Source organism: Urocitellus parryii, chromosome X, assembly GCF_045843805.1.
Source record: "Urocitellus parryii isolate mUroPar1 chromosome X, mUroPar1.hap1, whole genome shotgun sequence".
Classification (NCBI taxonomy): Eukaryota; Metazoa; Chordata; class Mammalia; order Rodentia; family Sciuridae; genus Urocitellus; species Urocitellus parryii.
The window spans coordinates 68,462,619-68,480,582 of record NC_135547.1 but is presented as its reverse complement, the minus strand read 5'-3'; the positions used below and the strand labels follow the sequence as shown (position 1 = coordinate 68,480,582).

Here is a 17,964-nt window from a genome sequence, read left to right as displayed (position 1 = left end):
TTACCCAAGCAGTAATGGCTCTAACTGGTGGTCCAATTGTGCTGACCAATAGTAGTGGTCAGATTTGTTCTAGTGACCAAATTTGACTAAGTCAAATGGGTATCAGCACAGTTCTTATCAACTGAGTAGATTACAAATGGGGGAAGAGACTAAAGAAACAATACTTAGGGCAAGGGATAGGACCTATAGATTTAAGGTCACATACATCTTTCACACTGATATTTCCAGCCATTCTCCAATTACATGGACAACCTGAGCTAGCTATTCCTGTGCCATTATCTACATGTACAAGACTGAGCAATCACACCGTCAAACTCATACTGAATATCCCCCATTTCCTCAATCAGAAGGATGCTCATGGGAGCATACTGATAAGGGACACAGGAGAGGCAGGGAATATTCTTGTTCACCAATTCATTGACAAGGTTTTGAATGATGGCATGATTGGGGGAATTGAGACTACGGTGTAGTACCCAAGGACAGGATCCCTTACAGTAGTTTGGGGTATAGTGATGAGGAGCAATGATCCAATGATCCCAGCCCAGCTGCTGGAAGGTGACTTTAAAAGAATGACGGGAACACTGATTATTTGCAGACCCATATTGTTTCTGGGAAGAGTCAGAAACCCTAGGCAGGATGCTGCCTGCTTTCCAGACCCTCCTCAAAAGAGAAGATCCCCCTTCTAATATTTCCTCTAGTCTACTGGGAAGTTTAGCCTTCTGGCCACTTTTATGAGTGTCATTGAAATAGAGTAGCACCAATGCAGTGTCCAAGGGTGAAGTGCATTCCATTGGATCCCAGGAACCATGCTACCTTTTTGCTGCCGACACATAAAGCGGAGTCTTAGGACCCTGTGACACTTGTTATTCCAGTGTCTGCAGAATGTGTTGTGTGATGTCCATCTCTTTCCAGGCTTTAGACATCAGAGAAGGCTTTGAGGAATTTCTTCCTGAAGGAAAGTGGTTGGTTGGGCTTTGTGGGGCCCGGAGCTCCACATGGCAGGATAAATTAAAGTGAGCTAGGTGGAGTTGTTGATGATAAACCACAGTGGCTCTGACTAGTTGGTACACTTCCCGCTTTGGTCCGAGAGGAAAGTCCAAGGTTTGCATATGCCTGGAACCTGTACACATAAGACAGAACAGGGTCAGGGGATTAGTGTCCTGCCTAAATACGGAGCCTGAAAATCCTTTATAAAACTGTACAAGAGAAACACAGCTGTAATCAGCCCTGAAATTAACTCAAGGTAATAATATCTAATATTGTTGAACACCTGCAAATGTACAAGATGCTTTATATTTATAAACTCTTGAATCTTCAATGGTCTTATGAGATACTTATTATTCCCATTTTGCAGACAAGTAAATTGAGGCTCACAGAAGCTATGTCAAGGACACACACCCAAGTGCTGGATGTATCTCAGTGGTGAGAGCACTTTTGCCTAACATATGTAAGGCCCTGGGTTCAATCCCAGCACCATAGAAACCAAAACCATGAAGGACACATAGCCAGTATATGGTAAAGTTAAAATTTGAACTCAAGCTGGTTGCCATTAAGAAAAGAAACTGTTTTGAACGACCAACAATAAAAAAAAAAAAAAAAGAAAAGAAACTGTACCAGTGGCCAAGAAGTTGGTCAGGGGAGGGAGGAGGTAAGGGAAAAGGAAATACTGTGAATGAAACTGATCAAATTATGTCATGTCCATGTAAAATGTGTCATAATGAATCTATTATGTATAATTATAGTGCACCAATACAAATTAAAAATAAAACACTAAAGAAAGTAATTTTGTCTCACTTTTAGATAACTTTACAAGTATGGACACCCCTGCTTGCTTATACCTAGAAGACCCAAAAGGGTCTACAAAGAAACTACTAGAGCTAATAAATGAATTCAGCAAAGTGGCAGGATATAAAATCAACACGCATAAATCAAAGGCATTCCTGTATATCAGCGACAAATCTTCTGAACTGCAAATGAGGAAAACCACCCCATTCACAATATCCTCAAAAAAAATAAAATACTTGGGAATCAACCTAACAAAAGAGGTGAAAGATTTATACAATGAAAACTACAGAACCCTAAAGAGAGAAATAGAAGAAGACCTTAGAAGATGGAAAAATATACCCTGTTCATGGATAGGCAGAAGTAACATCATCAAAATGGTGATATTACCAAAAGTTATCTATAGGTTCAATGCAATGCCAATCAAAATCCCAACGGTATTTCTTGTAGAAATAGATAAAGCAATCATGAAATTCATATGGAAGAATAAAAGACCCAGAATAGCAAAAGCAATTCTAAGCAGGAAGTGTGAATCAGGAGGTGTAGCGATACTAGATTTCAAACTGTACTACAGAGCATTAGTAACAAAAACAGCATGGTACTGGTACCAAAACAGGCGGGTGGACCAATGGTATAGAATAGAGGACACAGAGACCAATCCACAAAATTACAACTATCCTATATTCGATAAAGGGGCTAAAAGCATGCAATGGAGGAAGGATAGCATCTTCAACAAATGGTGCTGGGAAAACTGGAAATCCATATGCAACAAAATGAAACTGAATCCCTTTCTCTCGCCATGCACAAAAGTTAACTCAAAATGGATCAAGGACTTGATATCAAATCAGAGACTATGCATCTGATAGAAGAAAAGGTTGGCTTCCATCTACATATTGTGGGGTCGGGCTTCAAATTCCTTAATAAGACACCCATAGCACAAGAGTTAATAACAAGAATCAACAAATGGGACTTACTTAAACTAAAAAGTTTTTTCCTCAGCAAGAGAAACAATAAGAGAGGTAAACAGGGAGCCTACATCATGGGAACAAATGTTTACTCCTCACACTTCAGATAGAGCCCTAATATCCAGAGTATACAAAGAACTCAAAAAATTAGACAATAAGATAACAAATAACCCAATCAACAAATGGGCCAAGGACCTGAACAGACACTTCTCAGAGGAGGACATACAATCAATCAACAAGTACATGAAAAAATGCTCACCATCTCTAGCAGTCAGAGAAATGCAAATCAAAACCACCCTAAGATACCATCTCACTCCAGTAAGATTGGCAGCCACTATGAAGTCAAACAACAACAAGTGCTGGCGAGGATGTGGAGAAAAGGGTACACTTGTACATTGCTGGTGGGACTGCCAATTGGTGCGGCCAATATGGAAAGCAGTATGGAGATTCCTGGAAAAGCTGGGAATGGAACCACCATTTGACCCAGCTATTGCCCTTCTTCGACTATTCCCTAAAGACCTTAAACGAGCGTACTACAGGGATACTGCCACATCGATGTTCATAGCAGCACAATTCACAGTAGCTAGACTGTGGAACCAACCCCGATGCCCCTCAATAGATGAATGGATAAAAAAATGTGGCATTTTTACACAATGGAGTACTACGCAGCACTAAAAAATGACAAAATCATGGAATTTGCAGGGAAATGGATGGCATTAGAGCAGATTATGCTTAGTGAAGCTAGCCAATCCCTAAAAAACAAATGCCAAATGTCTTCTTTGATATAATGAGAGCAACCAAGAACAGAGCAGGGAGGAAGATCAGGAAGAAAAGATTAACATTAAACAGAGACATGAGGTGGGAGGGAAAGGGAGAGAAAAGGGAAATTGCATGGAAATGGAGGGAGACCCTCATTGTTATACAAAATTACATATAAGAGGTTGTGAGGGGAATGGGAAAATAAACAAGGAGAGAAATGAATTACAGTAGATGGGGTAGAGAGAAGATGGGAGGGGAGGGGGGATAGTAGAGGATAGGAAAGGTAGCAGAATACAACAGTTACTAATAGGGCATTATGTAAAAATGTGGATGTGTAACCAATGTGATTCTGCAATCTTTGTAATGTTTTGAATAACCAATAAAAAAATAATAAATAAAAAACATAGATAACTTTACAGTTCTAGACTTGGGGGGGAAACTCAAGCATCGAAGAGTTTAGAAGATCAATTATATTATTGATTAATAAGGTGACCAAAAGACATGTTGAAACATGCATGGATTTAGTGACCTTATTTCAGACAGAACATGTGGCCTTTCGTTTCTTGGGATTGGCTCTGATTACTAACCCACAGGGAGGTTGGGGAGGGGAACAATAGAAATCCATTGGATTCAACAAAGGGGGAAGAAAGGGAGGGGGGAAATAGGAAAGACACTAGAAACTTGGCCATAACTTTCCTAGCCTTGTATTTGTACACATGACCAGGAAAAACACACACAAGAGTAGGATCCAAAGTAGAATAAGTTATACTCCATGTATGTATATTCTGCCAAAACATAGTCTACTGTCATGTGTAACTAAAAATAAGAGTTTAAAATATTTTAAAAGGAGTCCTTATTTCACATCACTATACAGATACAGGTTTGAGGCAACAATTCAGTATTGGGTGCTATTCTGTCATTGTTTTAAATCCAGGCACCACAAAATATTCATGTCACTAGTAGGGACAGCTATTTTTGCCATTTCTGTCTTTCAACAACTTCAAGAATTGCTTCTTGGGCTGGGGCGGTAGCTCAGTGGCAGAGTGTTTGCCTAGCATGTGAGAGGCACTGGATTTGAACCTCAGCACCACATAAAAATAAATAAAATAAAGGCATTCTGTCCATCTACAACGACAAGAAGCTTTTTTTTTAATTGCTTAAGTATCTTTTGGCCATTTTTCCTTTAACTCCCCATCTCTCCCTTTTCCATTCCTTTCTAGAAATGGCTCTTCATTTTCCCCATTCATTTTACCATCACTTCTCTAAATACCATCTCAAAAAGGCCTTGATCACCAATATTTTGTTTGCTGGCTTATCTATTAAAAACTACATGCCCCTTAGCAATTGAGAGATTTAATCCAAACTGTTGTGCTGACACCCAGTGGCCAAAGGGTAGGAAGGCTGGGCCTGCAGAGTTCCCAACTTGTGCTCCTCCCCCTCCTGGTAAAGGTCAAGAGCAAAGACTACAAAACCAGTTATCTCAGGAAAAGGTCTTCTCTCTCCTTTACAAACATCTTAGTAAGTATGTCCACATTAATCTATGTATTATTCATCTAATCCTCCTCCTCCACTGAATCCACAAGCCTTGGATTGTAATAGTGCTGGGGATTAAACAGAACTCTTTAATATTTTGATGTTCCAGAGTACTTCTAAAAGTTTATATTCTAACTCATGCTAAACACACCCTCAGGATTGGGGCACTCACTAGCCATCATTCACACAGGCCCAAGCCAGACCTGTATTTGCTTTCTTACTTTATTCCACACTCCCATCTTACAATAATCTTTCCTAGAGGCCCACCCATACACCTGCTCCACCCTGCCTGAAAAGGAACCCAACCCAAACCTCTAGCAGGCTGTCTAGTGAGGAACTGCCCTTTCCTTTCAGACCTTGAACTCAGCTGTTTCCTGAAGCAGGGTGGGGTTCCTGAGGATCAGAGCCAGGAAGGGTCTGCTCAGAACTTTCCAGGGAAAGGAAGGACTCATACATCCCTTATGACTGAATCTGTCATCTGCTTCTGTATCCATTCCAGAGGCTCTAAGATACCAGTATGCTTCATAGTCAGCCTGTGATATGTGCCTAATTGTAGGCATCCTCCTTCTCAGCCTCACAGCATCAGTACAAACTTGACTTGGTCTGCCTTGTGCTGCAGTTAGGAATGGAATCTGGGGCCCTCCTCAGGGCTTCTGAGACCCCACCTCTCACCAGCCTCATATCCTGCCATATTCCCTGCAGTGCTCTCTAGACTCCAGCCACAAATAGGACATTCTTCCTTCCACCCGCTAGGCCTTCGCACACATTGTTCCTTAAGCCCAAGTCAGGTGTCTCTCCACTCTTGTCATGTCTCCCTTCTTAACTGGCCTCAGCTCAAAGGTTCCCTCTTCAAAGGTACCTTCACATAACCCCACGGAAAGAGACGACTTCATTGCTATTCTCAATCATAACCTAGTTCATCATTTCACAGCATGTGCCACAATTTGCCACTTAACTGTTTGCACATTTATCTCCCGACCAGAACACGTGCTCCAAGCCAGTAGCTTTGCCTGTCTTAATCACATTTGCATGCTCAGCCCTCAGTAGGTGCTGAATAAATATTTGTTGAATAAATTTCCACCCACACCAAGTTATTTTCTCTTTCCTAAATCAGGATGAACTTCACTGCCAATGTAATCAGCTCCTTACTCTTCCTTTCCTAAATGCCAGCTTAAATATTACCTTCTCAATGAGGCTTTCCAGCATTATCTCTGCTTCCCTTTCTCTGCTCCAGTTAGCCTTGTGTATGGGGGGGGGGATGCTGGGGATTGAACCCAGGGCATTGTGCATCTGAGGCAAGCACTCTACCTACTGCATTATATCCCCAGGCCTGAGCCATTTCTTCTCTGGAGTCCTGGGATCCCAATTGCTTATCCTTTTCTAAGCACTTGCAACATTATCTACTTATTCTATTATACTAGTGCAAGGATGGCCTTAGGCCTTAGCCTAAGCAACTCCATTTTAAAATTCCAGTTTGAAACCTGAAGTCTTACCGGGCACACCTACAGAGCCTTTGAGTATGGCCTTTGGGCCCAAACAAGTCATTTCTCCCTACCCTGAGAAGCTCAGAGTGAAGTCTCTGTCATGCTGTCCTCATCCCAATAAGGGGGAGAGGCAAGAAAAATCAGGATGGGGACCACAAACCAGATGCTTTAACCCCAGGGCAAATGACATTACTGAGAAATTTGGTGGCAGCTGATAGGGATTGAAAGGGTTGTCAGAAGCCCCCAAATTTAGTATAAATGGTGGAGCAAATGAACAGACATTCAGCCAGCCCGCACTGATGCCCTCACACTGGAGAGCCTGATGAGAACCTGGACTGACAACCCAACTCTTTTCATGGATTGCCTGATCTTCTGCCTCATCCTCACGCTCTCAAACTCTACAGACACATCTTGACCCTGGTGAGAGCTGCAACTTCTCCCTAGGACTCTCTCCTAAACTGGCTGCCAGATCCACCCCAGGAGAAGCCTGCCTTGGTTCCTGATCTGATTACCATGGTCTGAGTGAGTGTGCCTCCACTGGTCTTAAAGCCTAAGGTTTGAGACTTTTGATCTGACACTTGAGCTTAGTGTCAGGTCAGTGGCGGTGACTTAGGAACAAAGAACCAAGAAGCCTGAGCACCACAAAGAAACACCAATGAGGCACCAATGGAAACACCTGTCAATCAGCAGGATCTCCTGGCTAATGCCTGTCAATCAGCAGGGTCTCCTGACCAATCCTGGTCTCAGCCAGTTCCCCAGACCATCTCCAATGTGACAAGGGACTCTAAAAACACCTTTTCCTGTCCCAAGCCCTTCCCCTCCTGCCATAAGCTTTATAAAATTCCAGTCCCGTAGAGCCCCATGCAGTTTCTCCTCATACCCTTCTCCTGTCCACTCTGTCTCAATAAAGCCTCCTTCAGCAGCCTTTTAAGTCTGTCTCCTTTGGTCACCGCCCATTGCCTGACCTCCTACCTGGTGCCTAAACCTGGGAGAGATTTTTGAGCTTCTCCCGAAGGGGATTGAAGTCCATCCTTTCCCCTTTCAAATGAACCTGGAAAATTCCTGAGCTGCTCTTTCCTTCTCTGGGGCCAAAAGGAGTGGGGTAAGTTCCCTTGTCTCTCCCGACTTTACAGCCCCTTTCTGACTGTGGGGTCTATCCTTAAGTCACATGCATGCCATAGACCCTGCATGTCCCGTTCAAGTCTCCAGGAACTGTGAAGACACCCCAGTCCTCCTGCAAGCCCCCCCCCATCCATTTGGGCCCCCAAGTGGGTTGCTGGGATGCCTCAACCCCTGACCGGCCGTTATCCATTCCTCAGGTGAGTGCAAGCAAACTTTGGGACGCCTTTTTCTGTTCCCACTCACCCCTGAGGGTGCAGGAAGGTCATGGGAAACAGAGTCCTCTCCTTAGACCCCAAAAGTACAATGGGTCACCATGGCCCCCAGAAGGACCTTTTGATTTAAGCCCTCACAGAATTGAACAATTTCTGTTGCCAGACAGGGAAGAGGGCAAAAACGTTCAGGCTTTCAGATTGGCTCCCCGTCCTTCCCTCTGCTCTCCGCTCCTCCTCTCTGTTCTGTTCTACTGCTAAAGTTTTCCTTGCTGGGGAGCCACTTTCCCATTGTTCCACTTTTTCTTCCTCATTCTCAGATACCCAAGCTTCTCTCAGCCTCACCTTCCTGTGCTCCCCCTGCCAGAGGTATGGCTTGACGTCCCGTCCCCTGCCGCCTCTGCTGCTGCTTCCACAGTCACAGCCACCACAGCCGCCCTGCCACAGCCACCACAGCCACCCCCGCCACTGTGGCAGCCCTCTCTGCATGTTTCAGGTCTGCCACCCAGGTTTCATCAGTTAGGCAGAAGGAGTCCTGCCTTTCTGGGAGTGGGTGGGGAAGAGTCAGGGCAGTCCTGCCAGGAATATCTCGGGATCCCTCCAAGCCTCCTCCCCCTTATCCTGCTGACACAGCTCCTCCCCTCCCCTCTTCTACTGAGAAACTTCCCCCCCTCCCCCCACTCACTCCTCTCTTCTATCAGTTCCCACACCAGATCCCACCAGGTGATCCCACCAGCTAACCCAACTCCTTTGTCCTCTCAGGGAAATGACTGGTGCTGAAGGGATCATTTGAATGCACATCCCATTTTCACTTCAAGATCTTCCCCGAATTAAAAAGTGCCTTGGGTTCTTCTCTGCTGACTCTTCTACTTATATTAAGGAATTCTGATAATTCCCCCTGACTTAGGATCTTACCTGGCATGACCTCTATGTCATTCTGTCCTCCACCCTTACCCCTCAATGAGTGAGCCTGCATCCAGCAGGCTGCAGGAGATCATGATGATCATATTTATTTAATAGATATGACTCTCCCCAAGGGTGAAGCAGCCATTCTCTTAACCCAACCCAACAGGGACTATCAAGATGGCCAACAAGGTTGCCATCACTGTGCTTGCATGGTCCAATACCTTATAGCAGGCATGTAGGCAGTTTCAAATAAGGTGGTTAAGTTTAATAAGCTGAGATAAATCACCCAGAATCCAGATGAAAATCCAGCCTTATTTCTCTACCACCTTACAGAGGCCCTCACCAAATATACTAAGCTGGATCCTGAGTCTCCCACCAAGGCTACAGTGTTAGCAACCCATTTCATTACTCAATCAGCTCATGATATTAGACAAAAGCTCAAACAAGCTGAGGAGGGCCCTCAGACACCTGAGATCTGGTGAGAATATCCTTTAAAGCAGGCTCCATTGCAGAAAAAAGTAACACTCCAAACCCAGGCCTTGGCAGTGGCCCTGAGGCCTATAGCTCAAGCGAGAGCTTCACAGGGGATCTAGCATTCCTCTCTGCCAGGGGCTTGCTTCCAATGAGGATGTGAAGGTCGCTGGGCTTGCCAATGCCCAAACTCATGGCCTCCTTCCAGGTCATGCCCTACCTTTAAGCAGACAGGACATTGGAAGAGTGACTGCCCCATGGCTGGCCCTTCCTTGGTGCCTCTACACAGGGGTATGACCTGCCAGGCCATCTCTTCTCTTGAAATATTGGGTTTCACAGAAGACTGAAGAAGCCCAGACTCCATGACCCCCATCACGCTCACCGCGCCCAGGGTAACTCTCCAGGCAGCGGGTAAGTCCATAACATTTCTTGTGGACACGGGGGCTACCTATTCTGTCTTGCCTGCCCACTCTGAGCCTCTGTTTCATTCCCAGGTCTCAGTTATGGGGATTGATTGCTAACCCTCCTCCCCAAACCAAACTGCTATGCTGGCCTGTGGCCTGGAGGGACACCCATTCACACTCTTTTCTGGTCATTCCATCCTGTCCGGTTCCTCTCCTAGGCAGAGATGTTCTCCAATTACTAGGAGGTACCCCCAAATGCACCCCAAGAATACTACCACCCATCTCCTTCTGCCTCTAATCCTTACCCTAATAACCCAACAGTACCTACTGTGCCATTGCCCCCTGACCTAGTCAATCCCCAGGTCTGGGACATCTCCAAGTCGGTCATAGCCTTTCACCACAAGCCAGTCCACATCCAGCTGAAACCACAAACTAAATTTTCTTTGAGACCCCAATTTCCCATCTCCAAAACCCACAGGGAGGGACTTAAATCCATCATAGGCCAGCTATTCGCCCAGAGACTTTTAATCCTTACTGACTCCCCCTGCAACATTCCCATATTGCAGGTATACAAACCCTCAGGAGCCTATCGCTTAGTCCAGGATCTCCACCTAATTAATGAGGTGGTTATTCCCATCCATCCCCAGTGATTGCCAACCCTCACACTTTGTTCTCATATCCTCCCTTCAACCACTCACTTTATTGTCATGGATCTTAAAGATGCCTTCTTTATAGTGCCTCTCCAATCGGATTCTTATTACTTCTTTGCCTTCCCATGGTAAGAGCCTACATCCTTGAGGTCTGAACAGGCGACATGGACAGTCCCCACCTCTTTGGACAAGCCTTGGCACAGGATCTAACTGCTTGTGGCTTGGGATAACACTCTCTTATAGTTGGAGAAGCCTTCCCTACCTCAAGGGAAACTGCTGACACCGTCACCTCCATCCTCATTGAGCAGATCATTTACAGGTTTGGACTTCCTGCCTCCATTCAGTCAGACAACAGTCCAGCCTTCACTTCTCAAGTTGTTCAACTAGTCTCCAAAGGCCTCAGCATCACTTGGGGGCTCCATATCCCCTACTGACCCCCATCCTCAGGTAAGGTTGACAGAGCTAATGGCATTCTCAAGGATTATCTCACTAAACTTGCTATTGAACTCAGATTGTCCTGGCCCAATCTCCTGCCATTGGCCCTCACCCAAATTTGGGCAACCTTGGCCTTGAGCCCCCTTGGGCCTTATTCCCTTTGAGCTACTCTATGGGCATCCTTTCTTAATCAACCACAGCTTTGCAATCACTACTCCTCCCCTGTGTCCTACCTGCCCTATCTCATACTTCTACACAAACTCCTAAGGGAGCATGCAGACCAGTGCCTTCTTGCACCATCCATTACCTCAATCCCAGCACAACCAGGAACTTAGTCGGACCCTCTTCAACCAGGTGAATCTTACTTTGACAGCTGCATCCTCAATCATTGGAACCTCGCTGGACAGGGACACCATACAGTCATACTTACTACCCCAACAGTGGCCAAGCTTTTGGGCCACTCCCCTTGGTACCATGTCTCTCACCTTAGAAAAGCACTGTTCCAAATATCCAGTCCTGGACTTCCACCATGCTGAGGCCCACCAAACACACGACTTCTCACCAACCCTCTCCTTCTTTTACTAATTATTATAATCTCTCTCAAGCTTCTATCCCAACCCACAGAAGGTGCTTCTATATCCAAGCCACATGGCAGCAGGATGGCACCACCCACTCTCAGTTTATGGGTCAAGGTGATTGCCCTTCCACTGGCTGCAATCGGGCGGTCACCCTTAACATTACTGGATTGCTACCTCATCCCACTTATGTTTAGCAATGCTATGCTTAATAGCAGACCAAACTGAGGAATCTTGTAAGTGCTGGCCTGACACCTATGGCAGGTGTCCTTATAATTCATGCAAGAAACGCTTCCTAGATAAGCCTTGCTATGAGAATCAAGCATGCACCAAATTAACTCATGGGACCCAAAGTGGGCTTTGGGTGTTGATGGTAAATTCTATTTTGGGGGTTTTGCCAAGCACCCCTCAGCCTCTATCAGAATATGGAGAGCTTATATACAAGTGCTCCCTCAAATTCACATAACCACCCAGGAGCAAGAGAAGAACTCCAACACGAGCTGGATGCAGTTGCCTGTCCTAAAGCTGCCCTTTCTCATGGGTGGCCCTAATACATCAGGGCCTTCAGCTTCTCAATTTATCCAAAGTTAACAACATTTCACACTGTTTCTTCGGCACAGGTTTGGATCCTACTCCATTAACTGCAATTCCCATTGATCTTCTTCTCCATACCTCAACTAGATCCCACGGACCCCCCTCTCCAGCCTTTGAGGAAGTATTTCTTGTTTGTAATTCATCAGGAAATTTCCCTTGCTGCTATACTTCCTCTGGTTCAGCTCCCTGTGACCAGATCATTCAAATTTCTTCCCCAAACTTTGCTCCACTGGGGTTCTTTTTCTGGTGCAATGGTGCCCTAACAAAAAAAAAAAAATCTAAGCCTCAACACGCCCTTTGCTTTTTGTGTTCCTTCCACCTTGGTCCCTCAATTAACTCTGTACAGTGAGGCTAAATTAACATGGCTTGTTACTACCTCCCTTTCATGGACAAGACAGGCTGTCTTTCTAACAGTAGTAGTTGGACTCTCCCTGGCCTCCTCCCTTGCTGCCTCCAAACTGGGGGCAGGAGGACTTGGTTATGCAGTAACCACTACTCAGAAGCTTGAACAACAACTTTGGGAAGCAGTAGAGGCATCAGCTGCATCCCTGGCATCCCTACAAAGGCAAATAACATCCATTGCCCAAGTTTCATTACAGAACCTTTGAGCCCTAGATCTCCTGACAGCAGATAAAAGGAGGAACCCGTCTATTCCTGAACCAAGAATGCTGCTACTATATCAATGAAACTAGATTGGTCGAAAAGAATGTCAACACCCTCTGTTGTTGTTTGGATGAAAAGCTTGAACAGCAACAATCAAATGACCCTTGGTCAGGCTGGCTAAACTCAACCCTCATTATGTGGCTGGCTCCCATTCTCACCCCTATATTAGTAATAGGACTTCTATTAATATTTGTTCCCTGCCTCCTCAGGTTCGCTCCAAAGTGCATGGGTGAAATTGCCAGAGTGACCTACAACCAGATGATACTACACCCCTGCAGTTGCCTTCCTAAGGAACCAACACCGGGGCCACTCCCCTTCCCCTCCCCCCAGCCAGAAGAAAGTATCCAGATGAAATTCGCAACCCTACATCAAAAAAGTCCGGATGTCAGGTCAGTGGTGGTGACTTAAGAACAAAGCACCAAGAAGCCTAAGCACTGGAAAGAATCATCAATCAGGCATCAATCAGTGGGATCTCCTAGCTAATACCTGTCAATCAGCAGGGTCTCCCAACCAATCCTGGTCTCAGCCAGTTCTCCAGACCAACTCCAGTGGGATAAGGGACTCTAAAAACACCTTTTCCTGTCCCAAGCCCTTCCTCTCCTGCCATAAGCTTTATAAAATTCCAGTCCTGTAGAGCCCCCACGTGGTTTCTCCTCATACCCTTCTCCTGTCCACTCTGTGGGTCTGATCAAGTTCCACCCAGAAGTGAGTCTCAATAAAGCCTCCTACAGCAGCCTTTTAAATCTGCCTCCTTTGGTCACCACCCATTGCCTGACCTCATACTTAGCATGCAGAAGAAATGTCTGTCATGAACCTGTTATGAATAAGTGTGTTTGCAGTACTTAGAATTAATCTAGAATTGTTTGCTGTGAATTGATTTCTGTATTGCAATGCCTAGCATTAAGGATTTTCATTTTCTTAAGAATCTATAGAGTGAAATTGTATTGAGTGATTTGAGTGAAAAAGGGCAGAAACGCATGGACATTCTTTATTTCTCCCCCTCGACTGCATAAGTCTCACCTTTTGCCTGTCATGATGACTAGAAGCTCCTAGAAATCAGGGACAATTATTTACCCACATATACCCAACCCATATTTAGTGCCTAGTGATCAATTAAAATCTATTGGAAATTCAGCACAGCATGGTGATTAAAAGCACAGGCTCTGGACCTGAGAGCCTAGGTTTGACCCCTGACTAACAATTACTAGCTGTGTAACATTGGCAAAGTTACTGAGCCTCAGTTTCTTCATCTATAAAATCTTTATGTTAATAAGTACCAACCTCATCTGGTAATGGCAAGGATTAAGGGTGATAGTTTTGTACAGCATCTTCTGCAATGCCTGACACACAAAAAGCCCATGGTAAGAGATAGCTAGGAGAGTATTGGTGGTTTTACTTGGAAGGAGAGTGTGAATCCTGTCCATTGTCATTGGAGACTAGTGAAACACCCCAGATTAATCTCATCAGGTTCTCAAGAGTTCCTTGAAGTTGATGGCTGCCTACATTCCCTGGAGAACCCTGCACACCTGTTACTGTCCTGGAAGAGTCTCTAATGCAGATGTTTGAAGTAGAATTGAGCATGATGGTGACAAAGACAATCTCAAAGCATATTTGGTGCCAAAAATCTCAAAGTAGCAGAATGGCCCAAATAGGAGAACTTCTTGGCCTGTTGGGATACTGCATTTAAAGATTTACAAACAGAGATTTTGGAATCAGACTTGAGCTCAAATTCCACCTTTGCCACCCACTGTGTGACATTTGCTAGTTGCTTTCTCTCTCCATGCCATAGTTTTCTTGTCTCTAAAATTGTCCATTGCCCCACAACTACAGCTGGCAGTAGCTGTCATTAATTAAGTGTAACAGTGAAGCCAGAATTCAACAGTCAGTATAGAGAGGTAAATTGAGTCAAGTCAGATCAAGTCAGGCCAATTTTGAGTGAGTCCCAGGAAATTGGGGACTGTCCTCTGATGGATTGAAATGCTAATTCCTTCAGATCCCTTCCTCCAGCCTTATCAAGAACTCCCCCTGCTGCAACCTGTTGTTAAGGTAACATGTCCCAGGAATTGCTCATCCCTATAGGAAGGTGTAAGGTTGTTAATTAATGTGTCCTTGGCTGCTCCATCCTGTCATTTCCCCTTCAGCCCACCAGTTTCCCACCATCTGGCCATCCCACTGAGCATTTGCTTGGCCTAGTCAAATGCCTAGTCACATACACAGGAAGGAGAAAGAGGGGAAGAGGGCAGGAGAACAAAGGGAGCCTAGGACATATAAAAAGGGCAGGACACCTCACTTCCCGGGATACCAGGATACCAGCTATGGCCCCCTTCTCCCTCCCAGGAAAAGTCTACCTTAGTCCTTTTCAAATAAGCCCTCTTTTATATTCTTTCCTCGGCTTGCTTCTCTAATGTTCAAACTTCAGCATGTGAGGAAGCAGGACTCATTATCAATAACCGGTGGTATCAGCAGATACTCACATATCCTCAGGGGTTAGCTTCTCTCATCCTTTCTGAGGCCTTAGAAGTCTCCAACACAGCATCCTGTACTATTTGCCTTCTAAGAGCAAACCCTTAGGTTGGTTTGAGGCGATTTCAGAACAAAGCACTGAGCAACCCTCAGGTGCAAAAGAACCACCAACCAGGTGCTGACAGAACCTGTCAATCAGTGGGGTTTCCTGAGCAATTCTGGATCTTAGCCAGCTCCCCCCAACCAACCCCAGGAGGACAAGGGACTCTAAAAACCCCCTTTTCCTGTACCAAGGCCTCCCTTCCTGCCCTAAGCCCAATAAAAAACTCCAGTCCTGTCCAGCCCCATGCACTTCTCCTCAGACCCACCCTGTTGGTCTGAGGGTCCCTCCCAGGAGCAAAATCTCAATAAAGCCTCATTCAGCAGCCTTTTTAAATCTGCCTCCTTTTGGTTGCCATGGCCTGACCTTACAAACCACCACATAAACAGCCCTCCACAAAAATGCAACTCAATTACAGTTTTCAGAGGTAACAAGCAATAAGATTTTTATGAAAGAAAGTGGCTAACACATTAGTCAGTTGTCGTGGAGACTGGAAAGTAGGCTCCAAGCTATCTGGTCTTAAGCGGGGTCCCCAAAGGAAAACAAGCTTGGAGCCAACTTTCCTGAGCTTGCAGTCCCTTGAAAACCAGGGCATTGTGGTACATATCTGTAATCCCAGTGACTCCAGAGGCAGGAGGATCAGAAGTTTCAGGCCAGTCTGAGTCACTTAGCAAGACCCTCAGCAGATTAGTAAAACCCTGCCTCAAAATTTAAAGATCAGCCAGGTGTGGTAGCGCATGCCTGTAATTGCAGCAGCTCCAGAGCCTGGGGCTGGAGGACTGCAAGTCCAAAGCCAGCTTTGGCAATTTAGCAAGGCTCTAAGCAACTCAGCAAGGCCCTAAATAAAGTATGAAAAAGGGCTGGTAATGGGGCTCAGTGCTAAAATGATGAGACAAAGTCTTGACTATAGTGACTCCATTTTGTTTAGAAACTCCTTTTTGTGAAACAGCCATGCCAACTAGAAAGGTCACGACTGGGGCAAGTTTTTCTTTTCTTTTTTTCCTTTTGTTGTGGAAACCCTCAAGAACACTGAACTATCTAACTGGGCTCTGTTTCTGTAACTGGGGGATCTGGGCTCCTATTTCTGTAACTGGGTAACTTGGCTTATTTTGATTGGCTAAGCCTCCCACCACCTGACTGCAATCTTCCGCTTCTGTAACTTGGCTTGCTTGCATTGGGTAAACCCCCAAACGTCCCTTTTGTAGTTGTTTGGCTTAAATATGAGGCCAAACCAAAGAGGGTGTGCCACTCTGACTATCTCACTTTTAGGGTAGAGGGTCCACCACTAGCCAGCAATAAAGGCTTAATTGGAATTGCAATTTGTGATCTGAGAGTTATTTGAGGATCATGGTATTGGTATAACACTTAAGCACCTTTGGGTTCAATCCCCAGTACCAAAAAATAAATCAATAAATTTTTAAATAAAATAAAATGGGCAGGGACTTGGCGTGGTGTTGCATGCCTATAATCCCAGCAGTTTGGGAGGCTGAGGCAGGAGGATGACAAGTTCAAAGCCAGCAATGGAGAGTCGCTAAGCAACTCAGTGAGACTCTGTCTCCAATTTAAATACAAAATAGGGCTGGGGATGTGACTCGGAGTTCAATCCCTGGTACTCCCCCAGCCCCCAAAAAGGGCTGGAGACTGATTTGGTTGTAGGGCACCCTGGGGTCCAATTTCCAGCACCAAAAAAAAAAAAAAAAAAGAAAAAAGAAAATGAAGCCATGCCTATGTACACCAGGCATTGAGGCCTGACAGTAAACTCCGATTCCTTGTTCTCCACACTCTTCCACCCTTCTCCCAACGCTAGGGTAGAATGGGGACACAAGAACTCACCTTTTCTAGGCCTCGTTACATGGGCCAAAGGCCTCACCAGCCTCACCATGGTGGCTCCAATGGTGCGATTCTCCCTAGGACGTCCATCGGGGTCAGCTGAACGCTGGTACAACTCCAGCATGTACTGTAGAGGATACCCTCCAAGCTGTGGCTCCCTCTGCTGCTTCTCTGGAGCTTCTACCAGCTCCCAAAGCAGTGACAAGGGAGGGGTTTCAGTGGGCAGGGGGGTGACAGAAGAATGGTCTACCACTTCCATTTGGACCCCATGTTCTATTGAAAGCACCAGTCCCCAAAGAAGTATTCTAAGAATGCTGGGAGGACCATCCTGGAAAACTTGGTGTTCAGCATAGAGTTCTAACCTGACCCTGAAGACTCTGATCCCTTCGTTTCATGCAAGTAACCACACCCAGGCTCCAGGACCAAGGATGAGACAAGGAATGAAAGAAAGGCAGGCCCTATATTACTTCCCAAGATGACCTCCTAGGCCAAAGTAGCATCAAAATGAGCAGAAAGAGGAGGTGGGTAAGGCAGCCTGCCTGTCCCACTCTTTCTCTAAGAGGCCAAAGTCAAGGAGAAGGACCACCTCCCTCACCTCATCCAGAAGGAAGAAAGAAAGAGTAGGGACCTGCTCTGCCTCACAGCTGTTGTAAATGCCATCCCTCAATCAGACCTTAAAGGGCCAGAGTCCTCCTGCTTCCATCTCACTCCCATGCCTCTAAAGGCAGCATTTCCCAAATGTGGCCTACTGCTGACTCAAAGTGAACATATCTGAGATGACTGTTAAGAATGCAGACTCCTGGGTCCAGACTCAAATGTGGACTCTCTAGGGGTAGTAGGTTGAGTGAGTTTTTTTGAGGATTTTCTGACTACTCAAATGTGGAAATCACTGTGAGCACGGCTGCTGGAGCTTGAAGAAGATGACTTCCCAGGGGTTCTCAATCCTGACTGTAAACTGGAATCACCAGGGGAGCTTCAACTATTCTGGGTGTTTGGTATCATCCCCAGCCATCCTGACA

General features: G+C 45.5%; 1 pseudogene; it reads right to left on the bottom strand.

Annotated features, from left to right (window-relative positions):
* Positions 1 to 275: 275 nt before the first annotated feature.
* Positions 276 to 17,204, bottom strand: LOC113197816 (bone morphogenetic protein 15-like; annotated as a pseudogene).
* Between the last annotated feature and the right edge of the window lie 760 nt (positions 17,205 to 17,964).